The sequence below is a fragment of the Lissotriton vulgaris genome, chromosome 2_1, assembly GCF_964263255.1.
Source record: "Lissotriton vulgaris chromosome 2_1, aLisVul1.2, whole genome shotgun sequence".
NCBI classification, from domain to species: Eukaryota; Metazoa; Chordata; class Amphibia; order Caudata; family Salamandridae; genus Lissotriton; species Lissotriton vulgaris.
The window spans coordinates 1,758,156,412-1,758,178,338 of NC_141687.1; the positions used below are offsets into that span (position 1 = coordinate 1,758,156,412).

Consider the following 21,927-nt stretch of genomic DNA (forward strand, 5'->3'; position numbering starts at 1 on the left):
CTGTTATTACTCCAGCATTACCGCTAGCAACACACTCAACCAAACCCCGATCCGAGGTTCATGTAACCAATGTTAGCAAAACAAAAGTGAATGTATCTAAGCAATTGCCTACACAATCTGTACCAGCTCATAAAGATACCGCTGTCCTGAGGGTCAAAGAAACTAAGGCTCATCAATCTAATCAACAGGGGATCCAAACAACAGAGAAACATCGGGGGGGTTTTATAGATCTTCCACCAGATGCCAGACCGTATGTAGTAGTGTTAACAGGGGTACCGGAAATAGGCAATCACTATCAGGAAACCTTTTGGTCACTGAGGAATAAAGTAACTCATTGGCTGAATGAAAACAGGCCGTTACCTAACCATATAAGAAGCAAAATTCTAATGGTGCGAAGGGTGCCATGGATAGGACCCTCATATAAATCCATCCCAGGTGATTGTATTGTTGTTACATTTGAAGAGCCAAACACGGTACACCACATATGCTCATGGAACACCTATGGTGGGAATTCATCTATTGAAGCTAGACCACTCACTTTCTTCTATCCCCCACAGACGCGTTCTAATTATGAAGGGAGCTGGTCAATAGCTAGACACTATGCTCGGGGAGGGCCAGGAGATGGCAGGCAGGGCAACCACAGTTGGTGGAATGGGGCTCCAACTTACAACAGGTTTAGTTGTCTAGAAGGAGTAGACTGACTCACCCCAAAGACAGGCTGCACAATTAGCTTCAATGGTGCACCCTCTACACCTTGCAATGTGCCTATGATGATTACATGTAACCCAGAAGAAAGTATCCCAGAAGAAAGTATAGAAATGACTACGGGGGGGGGGAGCTGCCAACTGTTTAGGTATTGATGCAGTCCCTAAGTTCCCACAAGATGAGAGATGCCTGGTAGTACCAGCTGAACAGGGAGTGAGGGGACATGCCTTACAAAGGAAGGTGTATGAAGCATGTAGATTGTCCCAAGACGTGTTGACTCTTCCGGTGCTACCACTACCGGATGTAGTTATTTCAAATGTAGGACTTTCTAGTAGCAGTAACAACTCGCCACTGACGTTAATTTTGTGGAACATAGCGGGAGTAACTAAGAATCTAAGGTATCCCGAGTGGGCGGAGTATATCGATTCCAGTGACCTCTGCCTATTACAGGAATCATGGGCAATTGGTACACCACATAGGGTTGGTTATAAATCATATGGCATTGGAGCAGTTCCTTCAGTTAGGGGTAGGCCCTCTGGGGGCCTAATTATCTGGGTCAAGGTAACCCTGAAGATTAGGATAGAAGTTATGGATACTAGTTCGCTAGACATCTTGGCCCTTAAAATTGAAACTGTGGACGGGAGAGTGTGTTATTTAATTAATGTCTATAACAGGCCATTACCCCACACCAAGGAATCGGTTATCCTAGCTAAACTAGACTCATTCATGGGGAGGGTGGTTGGCAAAGAAGCAGTTATAATAGGTGGTAATTTAAACTGCAATTTCGAACCTGTCCCAGGACTTATTGATGTCTTCGAGGAAGAAGATCTTGTAAATAACATCCCCCGGCTGGATAACACTAAGTTTGTGAAATGTTCCACCTTGGCAGTACAAATAGTGAAGTTGATGGCTGGCCACGGACTTAGGGCGTGCAATGGCCGCCTTCCCTCAGATGTTTTAAAAAAGCCTACCTTTTTAAGATCTGCCACTAAAAGCAACCTAGACTTTGTAGTTGTCTCATTATCCATCTGGCAGTATATGGTTGACTTTGAAGTGAAGGATAGATCTGAGAGTGACCACTACCTTATGGAATTAACTATAGACGCACTTTTGCTCAAGAAGACTAGTGATGTATTGTCTCTAGAGGCACATAATACTGTCCCATGTGATGAAACATTGGTCAGTAACAATAGGCGAGCCTTAAAGTGGCCTTATGTGCTAGAACATGGCGACACTCTCTCGGCAATATACTCACTGTTTGAGTTGACCTTTGCACCCCTGTTAGGGCAAGATACCACCACAGAACAATTTTTGGAATTGCACAAGGACTTTTTTATGACATTGAAAACATTATTAACAAAAATGCCAAAGAAGAGGCAGTAACATGTAAGGAACTTGTCCCATAGCAAAGCATGGTACGACAAGTTCTGTAGGCTAGCCAAGGGGGAGCTTATGATTGCCATAAAAAACAAAAGTCAAAATGATGTTAAACTAGCAAGGGAGGCGTATAAGCGCATTCAGATGACCTCAAAGAAGGCATGGGAGGAGGCGAGCTGGGTAGAAATGTTGGTAGCCGCCAAAGCGAAGGACACTGTAGGGTTTTGGAGGCTAGTCGCCAACGGGAGCCATGTAGGGAGACTAGTGAAAGACGTATATCTTGATGAATCCACATGGGTGAATCACTTCACGACTCTATATCAACAAGCATTTGCAATGCAATGGTCTCGGCATCATTAAAGGTAGAGCTATTGGCATTGCTCATGACATTTCTTTTTTTTTCTTTAAATCATAAATAAATGGCATTGTCATTTACATTGCCAATACACACCACTCTGCACCTGCACTCACTGCTCTGCACACTCACTCTGCACTCACTACTCTGCACTCACTATTCTGCATTCTGCACACTCACTCTGCACTCACTACTCTGCACTTTGCACTCACTACTCTGCACTTTGCACTCACTACTCTGCACTCTGCACTCACTACTCTGAACTCTGCACTCACTACTCTGCACTCTGCACTCACTACTCTGCACTCACTATTCTGCACTTTGCACACTCACTCTGCACTCACTACTCTGCACTCTGCACTCACTACTCTGCACTCTGCACTCACTACTCTGCACTCTGCACTCACTACTCTGCACTCACTACTCTGCACTCTGCACTCACTACTCTGCACTCTGCACTCACTACTCTGCACTCTGCACTCACTACTCTGCACTCACTACTCTGCACTCACTACTCACTACTCTGCACTCACTACTCACTACTCTGCACTCACTACTCACTACTCTGCACTCACTACGCTGCACTCACTACTCACTACGCTGCACTCACTACTCACTACGCTGCACTCACTACTCACTACGCTGCACTCACTACTCTGCACTCACTACTCACTACGCTGCACTCACTACTCTGCACTCACTACTCACTACTCTGCACTCACTACTCACTACTCTGCACTCACTACTCTGCACTCACTACTCTGCACTCACTACTCTGCACTCACTACTCTGCACTCTGCACTCACTACTCTGCACTCACTACTCTGCACTCACTACTCTGCACTCACTATTCTGCACTTTGCACACTCACTCTGCACTCACTACTATGCACTCTGCACTCACTACTCTGCACTCACTACTCTGCACTTTGCACTCACTACTCTGCACTCACTATTCTGCACTTTGCACACTCACTCTGCACTCACTACTCTGCACTCTGCACTCACTACTCTGCACCCTGCACTCACTACTCTGCACTCACTACTCTGCACTCACTACTCTGCACTCACTACTCTGCACTCACTACTCACTACTCTGCACTCACTACTCTGCACTCACTACTCTGCACTCACTACTCTGCACTCTGCACTCACTACTCTGCACTCTGCGCTCACTACTCTGCACTCTGCACTCACTACTCTGCACTCTGCACTCACTACTCAGCACTCTGCACTCACTACTCTGCACTCACTATTCTGCACTTTGCACACTCACTCTGCACTCACTACTCTGCACTCTGCACTCACTACTCTGCACTCACTACTCTGCACTCTGCACTCACTACTCTGCACTCACTACTCTGCACTCACTACTCTGCACTCACTACTCTGCACTCACTACTCTGCACTCACTACTCACTCTTCTGCACTCACTACTCACTACTCTGCACTCACTACTCACTACTCTGCACTCACTACTCACTACTCACTACTCTGCACTCACTATGCTGCACTCACTACTCACTACGCTGCACTCACTACTCACTACGCTGCACTCACTACTCTGCACTCACTACTCACTACTCTGCACTCACTACTCTGCACTCACTACTCTGCACTCACTACTCTGCACTCACTACTCTGCACTCACTACTCTGCACCCTGCACTCACTACTCTGCACTCACTACTCTGCACTCACTACTCTGCACTCACTACTCACTACTCTGCACTCACTACTCACTACTCTGCACTCACGACTCTGCACTCACTACTCTGCACTCACTACTCTGCACTCACTACTCTGCACTCTGCACTCACTACTCTGCACTCTGCGCTCACTACTCTGCACTCTGCACTCACTACTCTGCACTCTGCACTCACTACTCTGCACTCTGCACTCACTACTCTGCACTCACTATTCTGCACTCACTACTCTGCACTCACTACTCACTACTCTGCACTCACTACTCACTACTCTGCACTCACTACTCTGCACTCACTACTCTGCACTCACTACTCTGCACTCTGCACTCACTACTCTGCACTCTGCGCTCACTACTCTGCACTCACTACTCACTACTCTGCACTCACTACTCTGCACTCACTACTCTGCACTCACTACTCTGCACTCACTACTCTGCACTCTGCACTCACTACTCTGCACTCTGCACTCACTACTCTGCACTCACTACTCTGCACTCACTACTCTGCACTCTGCACTCACTACTCACCACTCTGCACTCACTACTCATCACTCTGCACTCACAACTCACCACTCTGCACTCACTACTCTGCACTCTGCACTCACTACTCTGCACTCACTACTCTGCACTCACTACTCACTACGCTGCACTCACTACTCACTACGCTGCACTCACTACTCACTACGCTGCACTCACTACTCTGCACTCACTACTCACTACTCTGCACTCACTACTCTGCACTCACTACTCACTACTCTGCACTCACTACTCTGCACTCACTATTCACTACTCTGCACTCACTACTCTGCAGTCACTACTCTGCACTCACTACTCTGCACTCACCACTCTGCACTCACTACTCACTACTCTGCACTCACTATTCACTACTCTGCACTCACTACTCTGCACTCACTACTCTGCACTCACTACTCTGCACTCACTACTCACTACTCTGCACTCACTACTCTGCACTCACTACTCTGCACTCACTACTCTGCACTCACTACTCTGCACTCACTACTCACTACTCTGCACTCACTACTCTGCACTCACTACTCACTACTCTGCACTCACTACTCTGCACTCACTATTCACTACTCTGCACTCACTACTCTGCACTCACTACTCTGCACTCACTACTCTGCACTCACCACTCTGCACTCACTACTCACTACTCTGCACTCACTATTCACTACTCTGCACTCACTACTCTGCACTCACTACTCTGCACTCACTACTCTGCACTCACTACTCACTACTCTGCCCTCACTACTCTGCCCTCACTACTCACTACTCTGCACTCACTACTCTGCACTCACTACTCTGCACTCACTACTCTGCACTCACTACTCACTACTCTGCACTCACTACTCTGCACTCACTACTCTGCACTCACTACTCTGCACTCACTACTCTGCACTCCCTACTCACTACTCTGCACTCACTACTCTGCACTCACTACTCTGCACTCACTACTCTGCACTCACCACTCTGCACTCACTACTCACTACTCTGCACTCACTATTCACTACTCTGCACTCACTACTCTGCACTCACTACTCTGCACTCACTACTCTGCACTCACTACTCACTACTCTGCCCTCACTACTCTGCCCTCACTACTCTGCCCTAACTACTCACTACTCTGCACTCACTACTCTGCACTCACTACTCTGCACTCACTACTCACTATTCTGCACTCACTACTCTGCACTCACTACTCTGCACTCACTACTCTGCACTCACTACTCTGCACTCCCTACTCACTACTCTGCACTCACTACTCTGCACTCACTACTCTGCACTCACTACTCTGCACTCACTACTCACTACTCACCACTCTGCACTCACTACTCACCACTCTGCACTCACTACTCACCACTCTGCACTCACTACTCACCACTCTGCACTCACTACTCACCACTCTGCACTCACCACTCACTACTCTGCACTCACTACTCTGCACTCACTACTCTGACCTCACTACTCTGCACTCACTACTCACTACTCTGCACTCACTACTCTGCACTCACTACTCTGCACTCTGCACTCACTACTCTGCACTCTGCACTCACTATTCTGCACTTTGCACACTCACTCTGCACTCACTACTCTGCACTTACCACTCTGCACTCACTACTCTGCACTCACTACTCTGCACTCACTACTCACTACACTGCACTCACTACTCACTACGCTGCACTCACTACTCACTACGCTGCACTCACTACTCTGCACTCACTACTCTGCACTCACTACTCTGCACTCTGCACTCACTACTCTGCCCTCACTACTCTGCACTCACTACTCTGCACTCACTACTCTGCACTCACTACTCTGCACTCTGCACTCACTACTCTGCACTCACTACTCACTACTCTGCACTCACTACTCACTACTCTGCACTCACTACTCTGCACTCACTACTCTGCACTCACTACTCACTACTCTGCACTCTGCACTCACTACTCTGCACTCACTACTCACTACTCTCCTCTCACTACTCACTACTCTGCACTCACTACTCACTACTCTGCACTCACTACTCTGCACTCACTACTCACTACTCTGCACTCACTACTCACCACTCTGCACTCACCACTCTGCACTCACTACTCTGCACTCACTACTCTGCACTCACTACTCTGCACTCACTACTCTGCACTCACCACTCTGCACTCACTACTCACTACTCTGCACTCACTATTCACTACTCTGCACTCACTACTCTGCACTCACTACTCTGCACTCACTACTCTGCACTCACTACTCACTACTCTGCACTCACTACTCTGCACTCACTACTCACTACTCTGCACTCACTACTCTGCACTCACTACTCTGCACTCACTACTCTGCACTCACTACTCACTACTCTGCACTCACTACTCTGCCCTCACTACTCTGCACTCACTACTCTGCACTCACTACTCTGCACTCACTACTCTGCACTCTGCACTCACTACTCTGCACTCACTACTCACTACTCTGCACTCACTACTCACTACTCTGCACTCACTACTCTGCACTCACTACTCTGCACTCACTACTCACTACTCTGCACTCTGCACTCACTACTCTGCACTCACTACTCACTACTCTCCTCTCACTACTCACTACTCTGCACTCACTACTCACTACTCTGCACTCACTACTCTGCACTCACTACTCACTACTCTGCACTCACTACTCACCACTCTGCACTCACTACTCTGCACTCACTACTCTGCACTCACTACTCTGCACTCACTACTCTGCACTCACTACTCACTACTCTGCACTCACTACTCACTACTCTGCACTCACTACTCACCACTCTGCACTCATTACTCTGCACTCACTACTCTGCACTCACTACTCTGCACTCACTACTCACTACTCTGCACTCACTACTCACTACGCTGCACTCACTACTCACTACGCTGCACTCACTACTCACCACTCTGCACTCACTACTCTGCACTCACTACTCTGCACTCACTACTCTGCACTCACTACTCACTACTCTGCACTCACTACTCACTACTCTGCCCTCACTACTCACTACTCTGCCCTCACTACTCTGCCCTCACTACTCACTACTCTGCACTCACTACTCACTACTCTGCACTCACTACTCACTACTCTGCACTCACTACTCTGCACTCACTACTCTGCACTCACTACTCACTACTCTGCACTCACTACTCACCACTCTGCACTCACTACTCACTAGTCTGCACTCACTACTCTGCACTCACTACTCTGCACTCAATACTCTGCACTCACTACTCACTACTCTGCACTCACTACTCACTATTCTGCACTCACTACTCACTACTCTGCACTCACTACTCACTACTCTGCACTCACTACTCTGCACTCACTACTCTGCACTCACTACTCTGCACTCACTACTCACTACTCACTACTCTGCACTCACTACTCACTACTCTGCACTCACTACTCTGCACTCACTACTCACCACTTTGCACTCACTACTCACCACTCTGCACTCACTACTCACCACTCTGCACTCACTACTCACCACTCTGCACTCACTACTCACCACTCTACACTCACTACTCACTACTCACTACTCTGCACTCGCTACTCTGCACTCACTACTCTGCACTCACTACTCTGCACTCACTACTCTGCACTCACTACTCACTACTCTGCACTCACTACTCACTACTCACTACTCTGCACTCACTACTCACCACTCTGCACTCACAACTCACCACTCTGCACTCACTACTCACCACTCTGCACTCACTACTCACCACTCTGCACTCACTACTCTGCACTCTGCACTCACTACTCTGCACTCACTACTCTGCACTCACTACTCTGCACTCACTACTCACTACGCTGCACTCACTACTCACTATGCTGCACTCACTACGCTGCACTCACTACGCTGCACTCACTACTCTGCACTCACTACTCACTACTCTGCACTCACTACTCTGCACTCACTACTCACTACTCTGCACTCACTACTCTGCACTCACTATTCACTACTCTGCACTCACTACTCTGCACTCACTACTCTGCACTCACTACTCTGCACTCACCACTCTGCACTCACTACTCACTACTCTGCACTCACTATTCACTACTCTGCACTCACTACTCTGCACTCACTACTCTGCACTCACTACTCTGCACTCACTACTCACTACTCTGCACTCACTACTCTGCACTCACTACTCTGCACTCACTACTCACTACTCTGCACTCACTACTCTGCCCTCACTACTCTGCACTCACTACTCTGCACTCACTACTCTGCACTCACTACTCTGCACTCTGCACTCACTACTCTGCACTCACTACTCACTACTCTGCACTCACTACTCACTACTCTGCACTCACTACTCTGCACTCACTACTCACTACTCTGCACTCTGCACTCACTACTCTGCACTCACTACTCACTGCTCTCCTCTCACTACTCACTACTCTGCACTCACTACTCACTACTCTGCACTCACTACTCTGCACTCACTACTCACTACTCTGCACTCACTACTCACTACTCTGTACTCACTACTCACTACTCTGCACTCACTACTCTGCACTCACTACTATCTACTCTGCACTCACTACTCTGCACTCACTACTCTGCACTCACTACTCTGCACTCACTACTCACTACTCTGCACTCTGCACTCACTACTCTGCACTCACTACTCACTACTCTGCACTCACTACTCACTACTCTGCACTCACTACTCACTACTCTGCACTCACTACTCTGCACTCACTACTCACTACTCTGCACTCACTACTCACTACTCTGCACTCACTACTCACTACTCTGCACTCACTACTCTGCACTCACTACTCTGCACTCACTACTCTCTACTCTGCACTCACTACTCTGCACCCACTACTCTGCACTCACTACTCTGCACTCACTACTCACTACTTTGCACTCACTACTCTGCACTCACTACTCTGCACTCACTACTCACTACTCTGCACTCACTACTCTGCACTCACTACTCTGCACTCACTACTCTGCACTCACTACTCACTACTCTGCACTCTGCACTCACTACTCTGCACTCACTACTCTGCACTCACTACTCTGCACTCACTACTCTGCACTCACTACTCACTACTCTGCACTCTGCACTCACTACTCTGCACTCACTACTCACTACTCTGCACTCACTACTCACTACTCTGCACTCACTACTCACTACTCTGCACTCACTACTCTGCACTCACTACTCACTACTCTGCACTCACTACTCACTACTCTGCACTCACTACTCACTACTCTGCACTCACTACTCTGCACTCACTACTCTCTACTCTGCACTCACTACTCTGCACCCACTACTCTGCACTCACTACTCTGCACTCACTACTCACTACTTTGCACTCACTACTCTGCACTCACTACTCTGCACTCACTACTCACTACTCTGCACTCACTACTCACTACTCTGCAGTCACTACTCTGCACTCACTACTCACTACTCTGCACTCACTACTCACTACTCTGCACTCACTACTCTGCATTCTCCCTTCCTTAGTGTAAATGCCCTTCACGGACGGATGCAGTATGTAGGTACTCTCATATATTTCTTGGCACCTACGATGTAAGACTGTGTTGGATCTAGGAGGACATATATAGCACAGTTTTGTTTCACTCATTGCACTAGCACTGTGCTTTTATCCTCTGTTCTCCGTTTGATTAAACACATAAGCCAGCATGTAAACATTTGTATTAATGCTTCGCACGGACTGCATCCACAGATAAACACTTGCTTTTCATTTTTTGGCTTTCATGCACATGTTATTTTTCAGGGTTTTTTCGGTACGTTATTATTTCACACATCTGATTTAAGCTTTTCGATTTTTAGTGCCCATCACAGCTTTAGCATTCATGTTTAACTTCTTTTTATTATTCGTTCTGTCCACATTATTTTTACTTCCTTGAAGCATGGCACTGTATGAGCAAGTGCGTGCATGGGCGCTGGTGTGTGTCTGTGTGAATGCACGACAGCAGCTGCCCACAGCGAGCGCGATTGCGTGCGCGTTTCAAATCGCCCACCAAGGCGATGCGCGCGGCCAGGAGTGTCTCCTGGGAAGCACACTCGCTAACAATAAGTTCTCGGCGACAACGCGCTTCCGCGCGTTTAGCCGAGACCTAAAAATTTGATAGTGGTATAGATAAGTGTTGCAAGAAAGCATCATGGGTACCTCCCCAGATTGAGCGCCTAGACTTTTCTATTGATGAAACAGAAATGGCAATCAGTGCATTGAAAAATGGCAAAGCCCCGGGTCTCAACAGAATACCTGGGGACTTGTATAAACACGGCATAAAGGTCTGGGCACCCTATGTAAACTACTTATTTAATATTTTATCTAGTAATTGTAACTTCCCAGACAGCTGGCAGGGTGCCAAGATTGTTTTAATTTTTAAAAGGGCAATCGGTCTGAACCTTCTAATTATAGACCGATTAGCTTATTGGACATCCTGCAGAAATTATATTCAAGGCACATATTAACCCGTATAAATTATTGGCTAGAGGGGAAAAGGGTACTCACAAAATTGCAAGCTGGGTTCAGGAGTAAGGTCAGTACCATCGACCAGGTTTTTAGGTTTTGCTGCCTTTACTGGAAATACGTTTTAATCAGGAAAGGGCATTTATATGTCGCTTTCGTAGATTTGAGAGCGGCATTTGATTTAGTGCCACGGGATCTCCTTTGGAGGTCCCTTGATGAGGCTGGGATGCCAGGATGCCTTCTGGCTCAAATAATTGAGCTGCACGCCAGGAATTTCGCTAAAGTGAGATGTGGTCCTAATGGTGAACTGACCCAAAATATACCAATAGAGCGTGGCGTTCGTCAAGGATGCGTCCTGTCTCCAACTTTATTTTCACTTTTTGTGAATGATATTCCTGCTCATCTGGAGGGCTGCACGAATGATTCGCCCCAACTTAATGGAGAAAGGGTGCCTGCGTTACTTTTCGCGGATGATACCATCTTGATTTCGCAAACCAAGAAAGGTCTCCAGGCGCTACTTAACTCCTTTAGTGAATATTGCAACAAGAAAGGGCTGGAAATTAATGTAAATAAAACAAAGTGCATGGCCCTAAATCCATGTAGGCCGGATAAAGGGTGCTTAACTTTAGATGGTCAGGATTTGGAAATAGTTGACCACTTTTCTTATTTGGGCGTTGAGATAGACTCGAAATTTACTTGGAAACTCCAAATTCAGAAAAGTAAGGTGCCCAGAACATTACATTATGCCCAGAACATTACACCAATCATTAGCAAGCTCAACGCAAGTACAAGTAAGGCAGTGACACCTGTTATGGAACTTTTTAAATTCAAAGTCCAACCTGCAGCTCTTTACGGGGCTGAGATCTGGGGGCCATCGGCAAAGGATATCTTTTCCACCATGGATAATAAATTAATGCAAAGTATTGTAAGGGTTCCTACAAGTACCCCTTTAGTGCCTCTTCAATTGGATCTGAACTTTAAGAGGACAGATCATTACACCACTCTCAGGCCTTTAATGTTCTGGGTAAGATTGTGGCTGCCACCAGAATTGGACGATTATAGGAATGGGTTACAAGAAATAATGAGCTTAGACTCACTGAACTCTATTCTTTGGCTCAAACATATTAAAACATGGTTTTCCATCTTAGGTCTCCCACAGTTATGGGAGCATCCCGAAAGACTACCACACAACACAAAAATTATGGTGAAAAATGTCTTTTGGTCCTTTATAAATAACCAATTAGTCAATGGGAACAGATGTGGGACTCTAGTGAATAGCTTTGTAACTTTTAAGGACGAACCCCTTTTTGAGGTGTTCCTTGATGAAGTTGAGCCCCCCCTTGCAAAGACCTTATTTATGAAGTTTAGGTATGGAAACCTTATGACCAACTATATAAAGGAATTCTGGTCTAGGAAAAATAAAGACGAAACTTATGTAGCAAGTGGAAATTGCTTCATGTGTGAAGGAAATTACAAGGAGGATGAGGTTCACATATTGTTTTTCTGCCAAGCATATTCCAAAGCCAGGAAAAAATGGATTAAACCTTTGTGTAACATTTTGGGAATTAGGTCATGTAATTTGGCATATAGAATAATTAAGTCTGATACTTCTCAGATCATTGTTTTTAGTGTCAGCAGATTCCTTCATTCTGTTTATATTGCCAGGAGCAAAATAGGTCTAAAACTGTAACTAATAATGCATGACCATTTACTTGCATGATCCAACTGTAGCATATCCAACCATGTGTTGTTATTAATCCTACTCATTGTGTCAAATTTTAAATGATTGTACATTAGTAAAATTGGCATGTTCTCCTTTTTTTAATGCATTTTTATGTATGTATTTGTGCAATCTTTTATGGCAAATTGCCGAATTAAAGAATTAATGAATAATGAATTAACAAGGTTAAAACTGTCAAGGTAGCTAAAATGGGATGTCCTATGGCCTAAAGTGTCAACTTTTACTGCCGAGGCATGTCTGCATACGAACCAGCACACAACAACAGAAGTAACCCCCATTTAATCAGACACTCCATTAAGAGAAACATTCAGAAAGTTTGGCATCTTATATTGTGTTGCGATTCCAACTATTGTTACGGGTCAATAGCTCTTCCTATGGAAACTTAATCATGAAATTAATTCTTCAAGTATTATGATTATTAGATAAAAGCATAACCAGAAGCAGGCCTAGCGTGTTTATATTGTTCCCCCATATAGCATCCGAGAAATTGATGCAAATGAAATTGCTTTCAGCAATACACACTATTGTGTATTAAATGCAATTCAGGAATGTTATCCTTGTAACATATGCGTATCAGCATTGCATTCATCATATACAGAACCAATTGTGTATTAAGACAGAACCCGGGTTGATAGAATGAATAGAGTAACCCCTGCGAGCTGACACTGGAGAGCCTGGCTGCTCAGGCATCTGCTTCGACCTTCTCATTAAAGAGAAAGAGGGCTTTCCGAAGTGGTTATGGCCCTGGGTGAGGCATGTTATACATCATACCCTCCTCCCTTTTGTCTACATCCGAAGCATGGGACCCTCTCCTTTCATTTTCTTGTCTTCCCCTCTCCCTCTACTGCCCTCACATCAGCCCAGGGTCACTTCCACATGACCTTGGGCGTGCCGGTGGGAGACATTATACCCATCGAAGGGTACACTCTTTAGTTTTGACTTCATTTACCACTTGTGTTCCTCTTAAAAACTGCAGTTTGGTCACCCCAAAATGCACATAGTTTTAAATTTGATATGTATATATAAAACTACTATAATGAAAAGGAAGCTCAAACTAGGGTTAACGAACACTTTTGTTTTACTATTTTCACGTATTCGTTAGATACAGCTGTACTAGCTAGCTGCTCCTTCTTGTAATTTATCTTGGAGTGTTTGCCAGGTAAGTCATTTTCGAGAAGGTGTGAGTTACCTGAACTGTCGGTGAAGTGCTACCCTAGATCTTCTGAAGCTAGTTGAATGTAATGTGATAACTAGGCGGCATGTGTTCCCGGCGCGTTAAACCTTATCTTTTGTTCCTCACACTGAGCGCGTGGCTAGCGCTAGGTAACCAAATAGAGTTTTACAAACAGGATTCCTTCCAGTTTTATACAGGAGCTGCTGGTATTTTTAATGTGGCTGCAGAATGCTCAAGCATACAAAAGGCAAACGTATTTAGACACACCCGTTAGCTAAGAACATTGTTAGAGTGCAAATGCAACGCTCTTCTGTATACCTAATGAGCAAGGAATGAAGGCGCTTTATCATGGGTTGAACGGTCGTGCAGATTGTCCCCTCCGTCCTTTTTCATTTTCATATTCTGTCTCAAACTCTTTATGACTCTATTCCAATTTATGCAGTGTTCGATGGTACACAAGAGGATCCCGATTTATGGTTGTAAAGAGAATTATGTACTTTTGAAAGTCTATTCATTTAAAGGGATTTTTTTGTTCTGCATACTAACACGAGCAGATGTAAAAGTAAGAAATTGAAGCCGCTTCCCGGAATTAAATTCGATACATTTCAGAATTACGACTTTGACTTCAAGGCAAAATAAATTTGCAAATTATACAAATGTCTTTTAAGGAAGTAGGAGGGATACCAGCACAATACTAGGATACTAGGAGCGCAAAAGATTGCCAGCCAAAGACCTGTGATCAGCTCCTAAAGCACAGTAACATTGCGCTCCCTGAAATTTCTTCTTTCCTGCTGTTTGGGTGGACTAATCCTGGAGGACTAACAATCCTCCCAACATCCTTCACAGGCCTGTACAGAGCCCAGACCTCTGGTGAGGGGATGTATGCTTAGGTGGTAACACCTATCACCCTTACTTTAGCTCTTGGGAGTGAGTGACTGGACAGTGTTTATTGCACTGCAGACTATTGTGGTCTGCTGGGATCCATACAGTAGACCCCAGGCCACACTGGTAACCGGACGGTAACCCCAGTTAGTACCAGTAAGCCCAGAGCCCACCAATGGCGGGCACAATGAACACTGGAACCCCAGTGACCACCCCAGATGGCTTCCCCCTAGTGGACACCCAAAAGCTCAACCACACACCCAAAGGTGAGGGCTGCATAAACGCAAGTAAGGACACCCCCCAAAAAGAGAGCTCCAGTGTTGTGAAGACTGGTGACAAAAAGGCTCCAAGGTGGGCCAGAAAGCGCTGGCACAGCCAAACCAGAAGGAAAGGGAAAAAGAGCCAGACAGGGACCAGACAAGGGACAGCCTCAGAACCCTTCAATTGGTATAATATCTCCCACTGGCACACCCAGGTCATGCAGTGGGAGGTAAAGGACAAGGAAGGGCCCAGGCTGACCAGGGTCCCAGTGCCGGAGGGGCTGAGCTGCCAGGAGTCCGCGTCAGGCATGATTTTCCTCCTAAGTTTCATCACCCCGGCCCTCTTTAGGAAGTACTGGGATTTCTTTCAGGGGAAGAAAAAGTTAGAACCTTACAGCCCCTTCCACCTTACGACAGGATGGGCACCAGCGTCAACAGAGAAGAGGCTAACGGTGGAGATGACTAACCCCCACATCCCGGATAGAGACATTGCGTCACTGCTCCTGGGATACGGCACCACCATGAATGGATCCACAAAGGTCAGAGACAGCAAAGGCATTTGGAGCACGACCTGGCGGGCAACTAGGTAACTTGGACAACACGTCACCTGCAGGAAGTGCGAGGCTGTGGGCCACATAGGAAGGGACTACTTGAAGAAGATCTGCAGAATCTGCAAAAAGAGTGGGCATGACACGAACAAATGGGAGAAGTGCAACTTCTGTGAAGGAGAAGGACACACTTACTACCAGTGCCTCAAATCTGACAAACCCCAAGACCTACGCAACAGCAGCGGGAGGCACTCAAGCCCAGAGGACCACCAGACCAACGATGGACCCGCCGCCAAGGTGACCAACATCCTGAAGGCTGCAAGGGAAGAAACAGACAAGAAACCGGAGCCAACCAGGAAGGTCGCACAGAAGGGACCAGCCCAGAAGATTTCACCACCCAAAGGACCAGTCTCAGCGAAAGCCAAAGAGGACCCCGTAGTGTAACCAACCACAGCGGAGGAACCACCACCCCGATGGAGGTGGTACAAGCAACGAAAGCCCAGCACCCCAAAGGAGACCCAGAGGGAGGAGCACCAGAGGCTCAACCAAAGGAAACCCAGAGGGACCCGGACCCAGAGCCAGAAGCAGGAGCCAGCAGAGGAGAAGAAGAGGAGCAGGCTTCAGCCAAGGCAAAGGGGAAGTAAAAAGAAGAAGAGCAAGGGAAGCAACCCCAGACAGACGGCAGCAGGAGTGGCGAAGATGACAAGGTGATAGAGGAGGAATGGACGAAAGTCAGAAAGCAGAGGCTGCGGGACAAAGGCAAGAAGGAGAAGAAAGAGAGAAAAGAGAGTAGGAGGCAGACCAGGTCCGGAGGGAAAACGGGAACTGCACTGCCACCAACTGACGCCAAAGCCCACCCCAACACCGGAGAGGAGGAGCAGAAGGGAGACCAGACCCTCCTCCAGGGCAACAGGAAGAGGACGAGGTCTAGAAAAGAGGCTTCTACACAAAGAGGAAGAAGATCATCAAGGCCAAGAAGGACAGCACAGAGGAGGGATACATCACTGTGTACTCTGGAACAGAGGACAGCGACTTGGAGGATGCAGGAAACACCCAGAGAGGCCCCGTGGGAGCCGCCCTGGGCGACCTGAAGAGGCTGCACTGGAAGGTCCGCGAAGCACGGGACACCGGAGCAGATGAGGAGGAGGAGGAGGAGGACGACGAGGAGTGCCCCATCGAGTAGGAAGATGTTGCTGCGGAGATCTCCATCGTGATCCCAGAAGAGACGGCACCAGAGACAGGAGTAAGAAATTGAAATTAGTGACAGAATCTCTATCATCCGTCTCTTTTTATAACAAGAGCACAGATATTAGTACCAAACTCACCATGTTTATTATGTAACCTAGCAAGGGTATGTATAGATCACACTTTGTCCCTCGTGGCAATCACAGATAAGAGACCTTTATTTTTGTCTACCTCTGTGGTAATAATTTTATCAACCTCATGGATGTGGTGCCATAGGTGCATCAGTTAACTAAACCAGAAGACTCCGCTTACAGAGTTGGTAGATCTGTCTCAATGAGTAGGGTCCCGAACGTCACACTTAACTCAGAGATCGATATACACCAAATATAAAACTGTTTAATTCCATAAAAACAAGTTGTTGCACCTCAAAACAGAAGCAAAAAGTAATAATGAATATTCCGTTTTCCCTGCTACCTTCAGTCAAATACTATGTTGCTCTGTTCACAGATCAGGTGGCATCAGCTACACCAATCCAGAAGAAGGGGCTCTCCCTCTGCACCATCTGAAGATCCCTTGGAGGTAAAATATGCTTATTTATTTGTATGGGTATTCCTTGGTGTCTGCATCAATTGCCCCTGTAGTGCCCTTTCTTTCAGCCTCGGCTTTTCTCAGTAGAATGTTTATGTGAACATGCAATTTTTTGGTACAATTTTTATAGCCTGCTTACATTATTTTCAACTCACTTCTGTCAGTGACTCGTTTGATGGATTAGATGCTAACCATTTTTTAAAATATAATTTTATTGAGTTTTTAATGATGCATAGTAAATACAGAATAGAAACAGTGCACATATATCCAATAGTTCCTACACATTAATGTAATCAAAACCTCTTCTGTGCACGACGACCACTATAGGTAGCCATAATTATAGGTAGCCATACTGAAATTTGCATAAAGATTAAGAAATCCAACTGGGTGTCTGTGCCGAGCGCAGGGGATATGTAGATAGGTGGCAGATGTGTGCCCATCCTGAGGTTAATGATAATTTAGGAGTCTCCTGGGCACCAGAGGGGGAGCGTCAGACACGCGGGAGCAGGCAAGAGTGGTAAAAGATAAGACCAGGAGGTCCACCACGGGAAATGCAATTACCCAGCAGCCTAGTAGGGGCCTGGTCAGCATGTTTTGGGTATTAGATGAGGGTAGTCACAAACTGTGTGTGTGAATCATGGGGTAGTGCATCATCTCTAGGAGTCTTGGATAGTAGTTGCCAGAGCTCGTCCCAGCACCCTGTTGTTGGATGTTTCTGCAGGATCCTCTGTTCTCCACCCTATAAAGGGCTTTACTCTGGGCCCTGTCTATCTCAGCAATGCCGCTCGCCAGATTGGGAGGGCGGAAGCAAGCATGGACTTCCAGTGGTTTGGGTTGTGATCACCCTTTTTAGGTCGAGCCTAGCTATTACTTAAGCAATCGCTATGCGAGAAATATAGAGGGGCACCAGAAAATCCTGCCAAGAGGGCTTTGGAATGCGGATTATGGCCAGTGCATGTGAGCTGGGTGCGCGCTCACCATTTGCACCCTCCCACCCCCATCAGACTTGAAAGGAAGCCGCTCGCACACCACCATTTGTCTGAGCCTCGGCATCAGACTTCAAAGGAAGCCGCTCCCCCGCTCCCCCGCCCCACTCTACCATCAGACTTCAATGGAATGCGCTCCCGAACTTGCTGGCCTCGCTCTCGTGAGCCTTTATTTATTTGTTTTCATAGTCTGTTCTTCATCCAGCTCTCTCTCTCCTTACCTCTTCTTCTCCTCTCTCTCGCTTTCAACCTTTTCATTCTTTGTCTTTCCTCCCACATCTCTCCATCCCATGCTCTCCCCCTGCTGCTCTCTGTCTTATCTCCTCCCTCTTCCTTTATCTCTTCCTCCTCCATGCAGAGAAAGCTCTTGTGAGACCCCCTGTCCCTTCTCTCGCGCCCTCTCTCTCCTGTCGCCCTGATATCATTCGCCTGTCTCTCTGCCTGCCTCTTGTTCTCTCTTTCTGTCTCCATCTTTTACGACCAGCCGCCTCCCTCCCTGCCCTCTTCCTGCAGCTTGCCACTTCGTCCCCTACCATGATAAACTGTTGTTTTCCAATGTAAGCGCACGTTCACCCAGAAGGGCATCTTGGCGCTGAGTAACAGATATTAATTTTCACCCAACTCAATTGTACTCATGTTATCGACCTTAGAAGGAGGAAATGCTGAGGGCAGCGCGGAGGGATACACGCTAACCGGGCGCACCCACATTACAATGTGACACTTATTAATCTAGAATCCATCAGGCAACACAAGCGGAATCTATTACTGGAGGCTAAGCATACGGTCTACTGTTAGTCAACTGAGGGGTACTAACTTTAACAGTCTCAGAGGATGAACGGTTGAGCCAGGGATGTCTGCGTTTTACACTTCTAACTGGCAGCCTACACTGTGATCCACTGAGTGGTTGGTAACCCAGTGATACGTCTACCCTCATTCGGAGGGCGCGGCCGCCCACTTTTTTTATAGGAAACAATCCTCTAGTCATTTCACATGTGGCCCCTGGAAACCTGAATCTACTCTAATGCACGTGACTGGAAGTATTAACGAAACGTATTTATTTGTAAGCGCACGTTCACCCAGAAGGGCATCTTGACGCTGAATAACAGATATTCCTTTCACCCAACTCAATTGTACTCATGTTATCGACCTTAGTAGGAGGAAAGGCTGAGTGCAGCGCGGCAGGACACACGCTAGCCGGGCGCACCCACATTACAATGTGAGACTTATTAAACTAGAATCCATCAAGCAGCACAAGCGGAATCTAGTACTGGTGGCTAAGCTTACGGTCTACTGTTAGTCAACTGAGGGGTACTCATTTTAACGCTGTGATCCACTGAGTGGTTGGTAACCCAGTGATACGTCTACCCTCATTCGGAGGGCGCAGACCCCACTCTTTTATAGGAAACAAGCCTCTAGTCATTTCACACGTGGCCCCTGGAAACCTGAATCTACTCTAATGCTCGTGACTGGAAGAATTAACAACACGTATTTATTTGTAAGCGCACGTTCACCCAGAAGGGCCTCTTGGTGCTGAATAACAGATATTCATTTCACCCATCTCAATTGTACTCATGTTATCGACCTTACTAGGAGGAAAGGCTGAGTGCACTCGCTGGAATTTGACCCAGTGGCCATGTGGCAAAAGACAGGCCCCTACAGTGGACCTATTAGTCCACTAAGCCACCGGATGTATTAGCTACCCATGGAAGTCACTTCCGGTGACAAGTCACAGATGTGAAAGGTCAGAAGCTATACAGAGGCAGATAAAGAGAGAGTCACTGCAATCCAGCTTCTTTCTCCCATCTTATGTATTTGCTAAAACGCAGAACTAACACCAAGGAAACGCAGAAGGGAGTGGCTAACAATATTTTTAGCTTCAGTGGACGGGTGGCTACTCATTTTTATCGAAGGCTGCATAACTTTGAAACAGCTTCTCACAAAACATCAGAATAATGCAGCCTTTCCTCCTACCAGCAAAACACCACTCTTGTTTTCTGTAGGGCACTGACCGCCAGTGTCTGTCCGACTGCTGGTGCCAGGGCATGGCAGGCTCTCCACAGAGAACCAGACGATTGCCACATTTAGAGGACACCCAGTGATGGCAAGGCCGATGGAAATTTGGGAGATCTCTGTGGCAAGGACAAGCCCCATGCTTTGTTTTCAAGATCTCCACAGCAAAGGCAACAGGCATGTCACATTTTCAGGACACCCACAGCAAACTTACAGCACAGCCAATTTACAAATAATGAGCTGAATTAGCATCATTTGCATGAGAGGGTCATCTGCAATCCCGGCTCAGGTTTGAAGAAAATGCTGGCCTCCCCTGGGTTAGACTCCAAGGCCCACGTGCCAAGTTTCAATAACTCCTTTATGGTATTCCAGGATTATCTGCTCTCTCCGACACCGGGACACCACCCTCACACACCCTCACACACCCTCACTCACCCTCGCACCCTCACACCCTCACCACCCTCACCCCCTCACCCCCTCACACCCCCACACACACTCACACCTCCTCACCCTCACCCCCTCACCCCCTTACACACCGTCACTCACCCTCACCCACCCTCACACACCCTCACTACCTCACACACCTTCACACACCCTCACACCCTCACATCCCTCACCCTCACACTCTCACCCTCACACACCCTCACCCTCACACACCCTCACTCACTCACACCCCCTCACCCTCACACCCCCTCTCCCTCACACCCCCTCACCCTCACACCCTCTCACCCTCACACACCCTCACCCTCACACCCCCTCACCCACCCTCACTCACCCTCACACACACTCACACACCCTCACCAACATAGCATAACAATACAGAGCATAGCATAACAAAACACCGCATAGCATAGCATAACAAAAAAGCATAGGATAGCAAAACATAGCATAACAAAACAAAGCATAGGACAGCAAAACAAAACATAGCATAACAAAACAAAACATAGCATAGCAAAACACAACAAAGCATAGCATAGCATAGCATAACAACAAGTATAGCAAAACACCACAAAACATAGCAGAACAAAACATAGCATAACATAACAAAACATAGCACAACATAACATAAAACAAAGCATAGCATAACATAGCATAACAAAACACAACAAAACATAGCATAACAAAACACAACAAAACATAGCATACATAACACAACATTGCATTGCAAAGCATAGCAAAACATAGCATAGCATAACAAAACACAACAAAACATAGCATAGCATAACAAAACACAACATAGCATAGCATAACAAAACAAAGCTTAGCATAGCATAACAAAACAAAGCATAACAAAGCATAGCATAGCATAACTAAACATAGCATAACAAAACATAGCATAGCAAAACAAAGCATAGCATAATAAAACACAACAAAACATAGTGTAGCATAACAAAACATAGCATAA

General features: G+C 46.8%; 1 protein-coding gene across 1 annotated transcript in view; it reads left to right on the forward strand.

Annotated features, from left to right (window-relative positions):
- Positions 1 to 21,927, forward strand: part of LRRC56 (leucine rich repeat containing 56) — a 594,120-nt gene that overhangs the window by 76,081 nt on the left and 496,112 nt on the right. Inside the window, exon 2 of the mRNA XM_086958939.1 lies at positions 17,446 to 17,517. The gene's annotated coding sequence lies outside the window, so the exon portion shown is untranslated. The remainder of the gene's footprint in view (positions 1 to 17,445; positions 17,518 to 21,927) is intronic.